Raw genomic sequence first — 6,934 nt, 5'->3', positions numbered from 1 at the left:
AGTGATAGAGCAGCAATAGAAAATGTTGCATGAGAGCCTTTTCAGGAGAGTTAAAAAAAGAACAATGGGGACAAAGATAAAGAAAAGGAAAAAAAAATGCAGCAGGAAACAAAGCCCTACCCTTTAGATTGTAGAATTCCATGTAAATTATCTACTTTGAAGTGTTCTCATTTTTATTCATGCTTTTTTTTTTTTAGATTTATTTATTTATCCATACAGAATTGGAGTATAGGCCAGAGGATTCACCAGAGACAGAGTGGGGAGCAGAACAGGCAGATCATCGAAGTACACTGCTGAGCCGAGCAGCCGAAGGGTCAGGAGAGGTCTGCCGAACCAACTGCTCACTTCCGGGGCGGAGGATGGAACTGGCGCTGAAGCGGTTGCAGCCAGCTTGCAGTGCTGAATCCTAACCAGTTGCACCACCAGGGAGGTCCCCATGCATTTTTTTTTTTTTAATCTTTTACATTGAGCTAACATTGGTTGGCAACACCACATGTGATTTAGGGGTACAGGTTCATACCTCTATGTTACCACATCATACCCACAAGCAAAGCACTCAATGTGAGCCATACTCCCTTGGATCCTCACCCCTTTTTCTCTCCACCTTATTATCCCCTTTGGTAACCTCAATTCTGCTATGGGATTTGTTTCGGTTTGCTCTTCTATATTCCATGGGTGAAATCATGCAGTATTTGTTTTTCTGTTACCTTATTTTATTTAGGAGAAATAAAACACCCCTCCAGTTCTATTCATGTTGCTACAAAGCACAGTGTTTCGTTTTTACTATTTTTTTAATCGTTGTTTTTGTGAGAGAAGGTAATCCCAACCTCTCTAATCTGCCATGGTATGGGTGTAGGGTTATCGGTTTTCTTGTTGACTTATATGAGTTCTTTGCACATCTTGGATATTTGCGCCTGGTCAAATGGGTGATGTGCAAATATTTTCTCCCATTTAGTAGAGTGTCTTTTGATTAAATGATCATTTCTTTCACTGTACAGCAGCTTTTTAGCGGAATGTTGTTCCATTTGTTTATTTTTGCTTTTGTTTCCCTTGCTCTTGGAGTGAGCCCCCAAGGACATATCTAAAGCCAAAGTTGCAGAATGTTTGCTTACTTTTTTCTTCAATGTATGTTTTGGTTTTTGCTCTTACAGCCAAGTCTTTGATGCATTTTGAGTTCATTTTTTGCATGATGTGGGATAGTGCCTATTTCCTTCTCTTGTGTATGACTGTCCAGTTTTCCTAGCACCATTGCTGAAAAGACTGTCCTTTCTCCACTGTGTACTCTTGGTGCTTAGTATGGGTTAATCACATATATAATTGTGGGTTGTGTTAAGTATTCTGAGTTTGTTAAATCTACCCAGTGAGGCATACAAGGCAAATGGAAACTTGAAATTAATTTGACATCTGCTTTTACATCTTAATCCTCTCATCCAGAAGAATTCACTCTGATATTTCTTTACTTTGTAAAACAGAGAAAACTAGGAGCTAGTTGAAATATTAACTGAATGATGATAGCATTATATTCAATAATTTGTAAATAATGACTAAATGTAAGTTAAAAGTGGATTTAGCTTTCCGTAATACAGTGCTTTCTTTCTATTTTTTTATTATTATTTTTGGATAGCAGTTTAAAAAATGTTTATCAAAGATAATGAATTGAAACCGAGTATGAGAACATTTGAGGAGAAAATAAGGGAAATAAAATCCAAAAACAATAGATCTGGATGGCAGAAAAGTCATTTTATTTGATAGATTTCAGACATATTTCATCATAGGCATAGTCAGAAAGATGAGGCTATAGTCTTGGAAATTTATTAAATGTGTGTTGCAATCAACTTTATATCAAAACATTAGATAAGATTTTTGACCTGGAAAAGATCTGAGAGATCTATATATATAAAGGGCAAATTGAAACAGTAACTTACTCAGAATGACACAGGTATTCTGGGTGTCAACTCATCCTCTTTTCATTGTTTTCCACTCAGCTACATGTAGCCACTGGGTGAACAATGTTTATGCCTCTCCTTGTTGAGTCCAGAGTCCAGAGCATAGTTCTCAAAGTCAAGCTACTGGAATTTAGTTTTGGAAATCAAGCTACTTGGGCTCAAATCTTGGCTCTACCCTTTACATAGTATAACCTTAACTTCTCTGCTTTTCTGCTTCCTAGCCTGTAAAGTGGGAGTAATCATAGCACATTCTTCATAGTATTGTAGAAATGATTAAATTAGCTTGTGTAAATATCTAGAAATTTTCTAGTAGATGGTAAATGTTAAATGTTATTGCTACTGGATTTGTGATTTAAGATCTATATTTCACATTGCTAAATTTATTTTTTATTTAAAAATATTTTTTTTAACATCTATTTATTCATATAAAAACTGGGGTGTAGGCTAGAGGTGCAGGGGGTGAGAGGATTCCCCAGAGACAGACTGAGCAGCAGAACAGGTGGATCTGTTGAATATACTGTTGAGAGGAGCAGTGGGGAGACAGGAGAGGTCTGCTGTGCCATGTGGTCAGCTCCCTGACAGGGAATCCAACTCATGCTGGAGTGACTAGTAATAGCTTGATAGCACTGAGACTTTAACCACTGCATCACCAGGCAGCCCCCTCATATTGTTAAATTTAATATAAAACATTCCAGAGGTTTTGTGAAGCATTCTTGGAATTCATGATAAAAGGAACAATTTATTTCCCCAAACAATTGTATGACATTTTATATGTCTCAAGTGTATAAGAACCTCTAATTTGATAAGATTTTCTGTATTACTGTAATTGGGAGAATGTCATAAAGAGACTTCCAAAGTTATCTATTACTTCTTTGGAAAACTTTGTAGTGAAATGCCTATGAAGATAGTTCATAATTATCATTACCTAAATCAGATGCAATATGTCAAATCTTCAAAGCCACATGGAAGATATATGTCTACATACATGTATATACACATGTACACACACACATGCACACATTCATATACCAGCACATCTGCCTATATATGCACTCACAGCCATGCCCACACATACATGCACACGGGCATATATACACATACACCATTTTTAAAAAGTCACTCTTCTTGTGGTTTAAGAAAAAGAGAGAAGGGCAAGGAAGAATCCTTATTTACTCAGTTGATCAAGCACCCACTTGAATATAAAGCATCATGTAATGGAAAAACTTTTTCATCACTGCAGGCACCTACTGTGGTCTAAATATTTTTTTAAAAAGATTTATTTTTTTATGCACACTAGAACTGGGGTATAGGCCAGAGATGCGGGAAGGTGAGAGGACCACCAGAGACAGAGTGGGGAGCAGAACAGGCAGATGGACTGAAACCCACTGCTGAAGGGTGCAGAGGCAAGACAGGAGAGGTCTGCCGCGCCATGTGGGTCACCTCCCTGGTGGAGGATCAAACTCGTGCTGCAATGGCTACTGATAGCTTCTTGGTGTTGAAACTTAATCCCTTGTGCCACCAGGGAGGCACTAGTGTGGTCTAACAATTATACATATTTTCTGAAAGAAAGAATGTAAATAATTTCATTTAAAATTTTTTATAATGGAGAATTTAAAACACAAGATAAGGCTTATAGCTAACAGTTAGTTGAAAAACTTACTAATGACTGCCAGTGTTGTTTAACCCCACATGGCTTCCTGGATCCCAGAGAGTAGACTCCAACCCCCACTTCACCACTACAGTCAGTTACATGACTTGATGTATTAGTGTATTTATACCATGGCAATCAGCAGATGCTGAAAATTCTACTAATCAGAACACCCCCTACCCTAATCCTGGCAAATTGTTATTTATCAGTCCCTTTACAACTTTTCCCCTCCCATGTTATTTTGAAATAAATAAATGATATTATTTCATTTATCAGTATTTGAGGCCCCAACAAGAAAGGACTTTTTAGTTAAATATAACCATAGTATCATATCTAGTGAATAGCAATTTTTTAATATAAAATTGCCAAATAGTTATCAAATCATCAAATTTCTCTTTTAATGAATGTATAGTCTTCACCCCCATCTTCTTTCTTTTACACCTTGCAATTTGTTAAAGAAATAATTTCTTTCAGGGGTCTGGTAATTCATCATGATGCGAGTTTGGCTGAGTGTATTCCTGTGCAGTTGGTATTTATATTTGCCTTTTTTTTATAATTGCAAAATAGTTTGTTCTGATTCTCATTCATTATAGAATACATGGATAAATCAGGATCCTCTTTCCTCTTCTAAATGATAACCCAATAGTATATTTGGTGTAAGAAGGCAGGGTGTGTTTGAATTTTCTCCTTTTTGCCAGTTTTTGCAATCATAATTTGGTTCCCTGACATACCCTCATGGATTCAGGCCTCTTGTAATATTTTTTCTTTCTTTTGGAGTGTTTTTATAAACTCATGGACTTAAACATATTTGACATGATTAAATCCATAGCAGTTACTGTTCTCTTAGTGCCTCCAGGTGTCTTATTTCTGCTAGCAGTGTCTCTTAAACTTTACTCCTGAGTCCTTGGGACATGACCTTGATTATTTTTGAAGGTTTCCTTTAGACCTTAGTTGTTTCCTATTTCTGACTGGGAATCAGCTATTTTTCCAAGGAGATTTGATTCCTGTTAGTGGGAAATAGCATTTAGAGATTACAATCTGGCTTGCCTTTTTAGGGAGCAGAAGTAAAAATTGCTTTATTTTGTGTTGTTTTCTAAAAGATAAAGTTTGGGGTGATACTTATATAGTGTTTGTACAGAATGTCTTCTATCTTACATATGTGTCTCATTTCTTTTCTGCTAAAGATCCTGTTTATCAATGACGTGGAGAATGGTAGAATTAAAAATATTTTAAAATCTCATAATTACCAATTTTCTTTATTATGAACAATAGTACCTACTGTTGTTAATAATATGACTACTGAAAACAGTTTGAAATTTTGTTTAATTTTTCTTAGGCATTTGCCAAGAATATTCCACATATAGTCAAATACACTTGTTCTTTCAAGTCATTTGGAATTATTTATCTCTGTGTAGTTCATGAACTGGATAGACATTTAGGCCTATCTAGTTAATATAATTTATTTATTTATTTGTGCATACAGAACTGGGGTACAGGCCAGAGGTGAGGGGCGGTGAGATGATTCACCAAAGACAGAGTGGGGAGCAGACCAGGCAGAAGTACACTGCAGAGGGGAGCAGCGGGCGGGTCAGGAGAGGTCTGCTGTGCCATGTGGGTCACCTCCGGGGAAGGTGGGGTCGAACTCATGCTGAAGTGGCTTTAGCTTCTTAGTGCTGTGCTTTAACACGCTGCGCCAGCAGGGAGGCCCTCATTTTTTATTTTTAAGGACTTGACTGAAAATTTATTTTACAGTAAAATTGATTTATACCAAGAAGTGTGACTCTTTTATTCTCTCATTCTTCAGAGATGTAATCATCACGTGAAGCAATTTTGTGGCTTAAAAACATTTTAATGTAAGTATGTGTGTATACACTTTAGGTTGGAAGTAGTATACAATGCACACTTTTACCCTGTTTTGCTAATTTTTAGAAAATCCTATAAACAGAAAGTGACTCATCGTAATACATTGGGACAATCTTCCTCCCTGCTTATAATCACAGAACATCCCAGACATGCTTAGCAGTGGTTCAAAGTCTTGCACTTGTGCCATGACCATCACTGGGATATTTGGTAAAAATAAAATTCTTGGATTCCACCAGAGATCCACTAAATGAGAACTTCTGGGATGAGGCCCACCAATTAGTGTGTTAATCAAATCTCCAGCTAATCGTGAGGTAGGGAAAGTTTGAGGACTACTCAAACTTTATTCAGTTAATCATCTCTTGTTGGCTGCTTTGTATTTTTCTGCTTCAAATAATGTCATAAACAGTCCTGTTCATCATGTTGCTAGTACTATCTTTGGTACTGATTCCCAGTATGGGGTTCTGGATAAGGATACCTTCATGTACAATTTTTTTCTAGATACTAAAATGAAATTTGCATTTTAATATTTCTCATGGTTGAGTACTGCCTGCACCTCCTCCCTTCCGCCAGGCTCTAGTCCTTTTTTCTGTGGGGCTAATGGACTGTATGGTCTCCATTTTTAGAAGCACTTTACATATAATAGGACCATTATTTTTTTTCTGTGATATATATTACAATTTTCCCCTAATTTCTGGCTTTATATTTACTTTTCACATAGTGTCTTTTGTAAATGAAAGCTTTCATTATCGTGCAATCAAAATTTCCTCAATGTAGAGCCAAGTTTATTGACCTAGTTACTCTTCTGTTTTAACTCATTCTAACTATCTCTGAATGCCTTATAAAGAGAAATACAGTGTTTTTTGTTTTGGTTTTTTTTTTCCCCAAGCATATCCCTTTGGTTAAAAAGTTGAACCATGGGAACTTCAATATAAAATAAATCAACCCTGCTGGAATATGGAAGTTAGTGCAATGTACTTAGGTGCTTAATATTCTCTGTACCTTCTTTATGATTGTTAACAGGTGTTCAATGGTTTGGCTGGGAGAAAGTTCAAGCTGGGCCCATTAAATTCTTTCTAGGCTGGCTCTTATTCCTTCTTGGTTTCTATATAAGTCAGTGCATCAAACATTGATGCTTCACACTGTGCTTATTTGTAAAGCAATTCATGTAATACAAATAGACTCCTGACACATTGGAAGCCTCTGGAAATGGGAAGAGTGGATTATATTCCCTTCCCTGTTGTGAGTTAATTAAGAGGATTCAATGAAAATTCTGTTGCAAACTTAAACATTCTGCTTCCAGTCTGCTGATGTAAATGTGTAGGTGCATTGCGAACCTGGCAAGGCCACGTGGATCCACATGCTCTTTGTGACAGTCCCTAACCTAGCTTCCATGAAGAGGTCCACAATTGAGAGGTTGCAGGTGTCTTTTACAGGAATTATATGCATGCACTGGAGAGACTTCAGGAAGTCAATTCTT

Source organism: Condylura cristata, unplaced genomic scaffold (assembly GCF_000260355.1).
Source record: "Condylura cristata isolate star-nosed mole 26May11 unplaced genomic scaffold, ConCri1.0 scaffold00004, whole genome shotgun sequence".
In the NCBI taxonomy this organism is placed as follows: Eukaryota; Metazoa; Chordata; class Mammalia; order Eulipotyphla; family Talpidae; genus Condylura; species Condylura cristata.
This window is presented reverse-complemented; position numbering follows the sequence as displayed.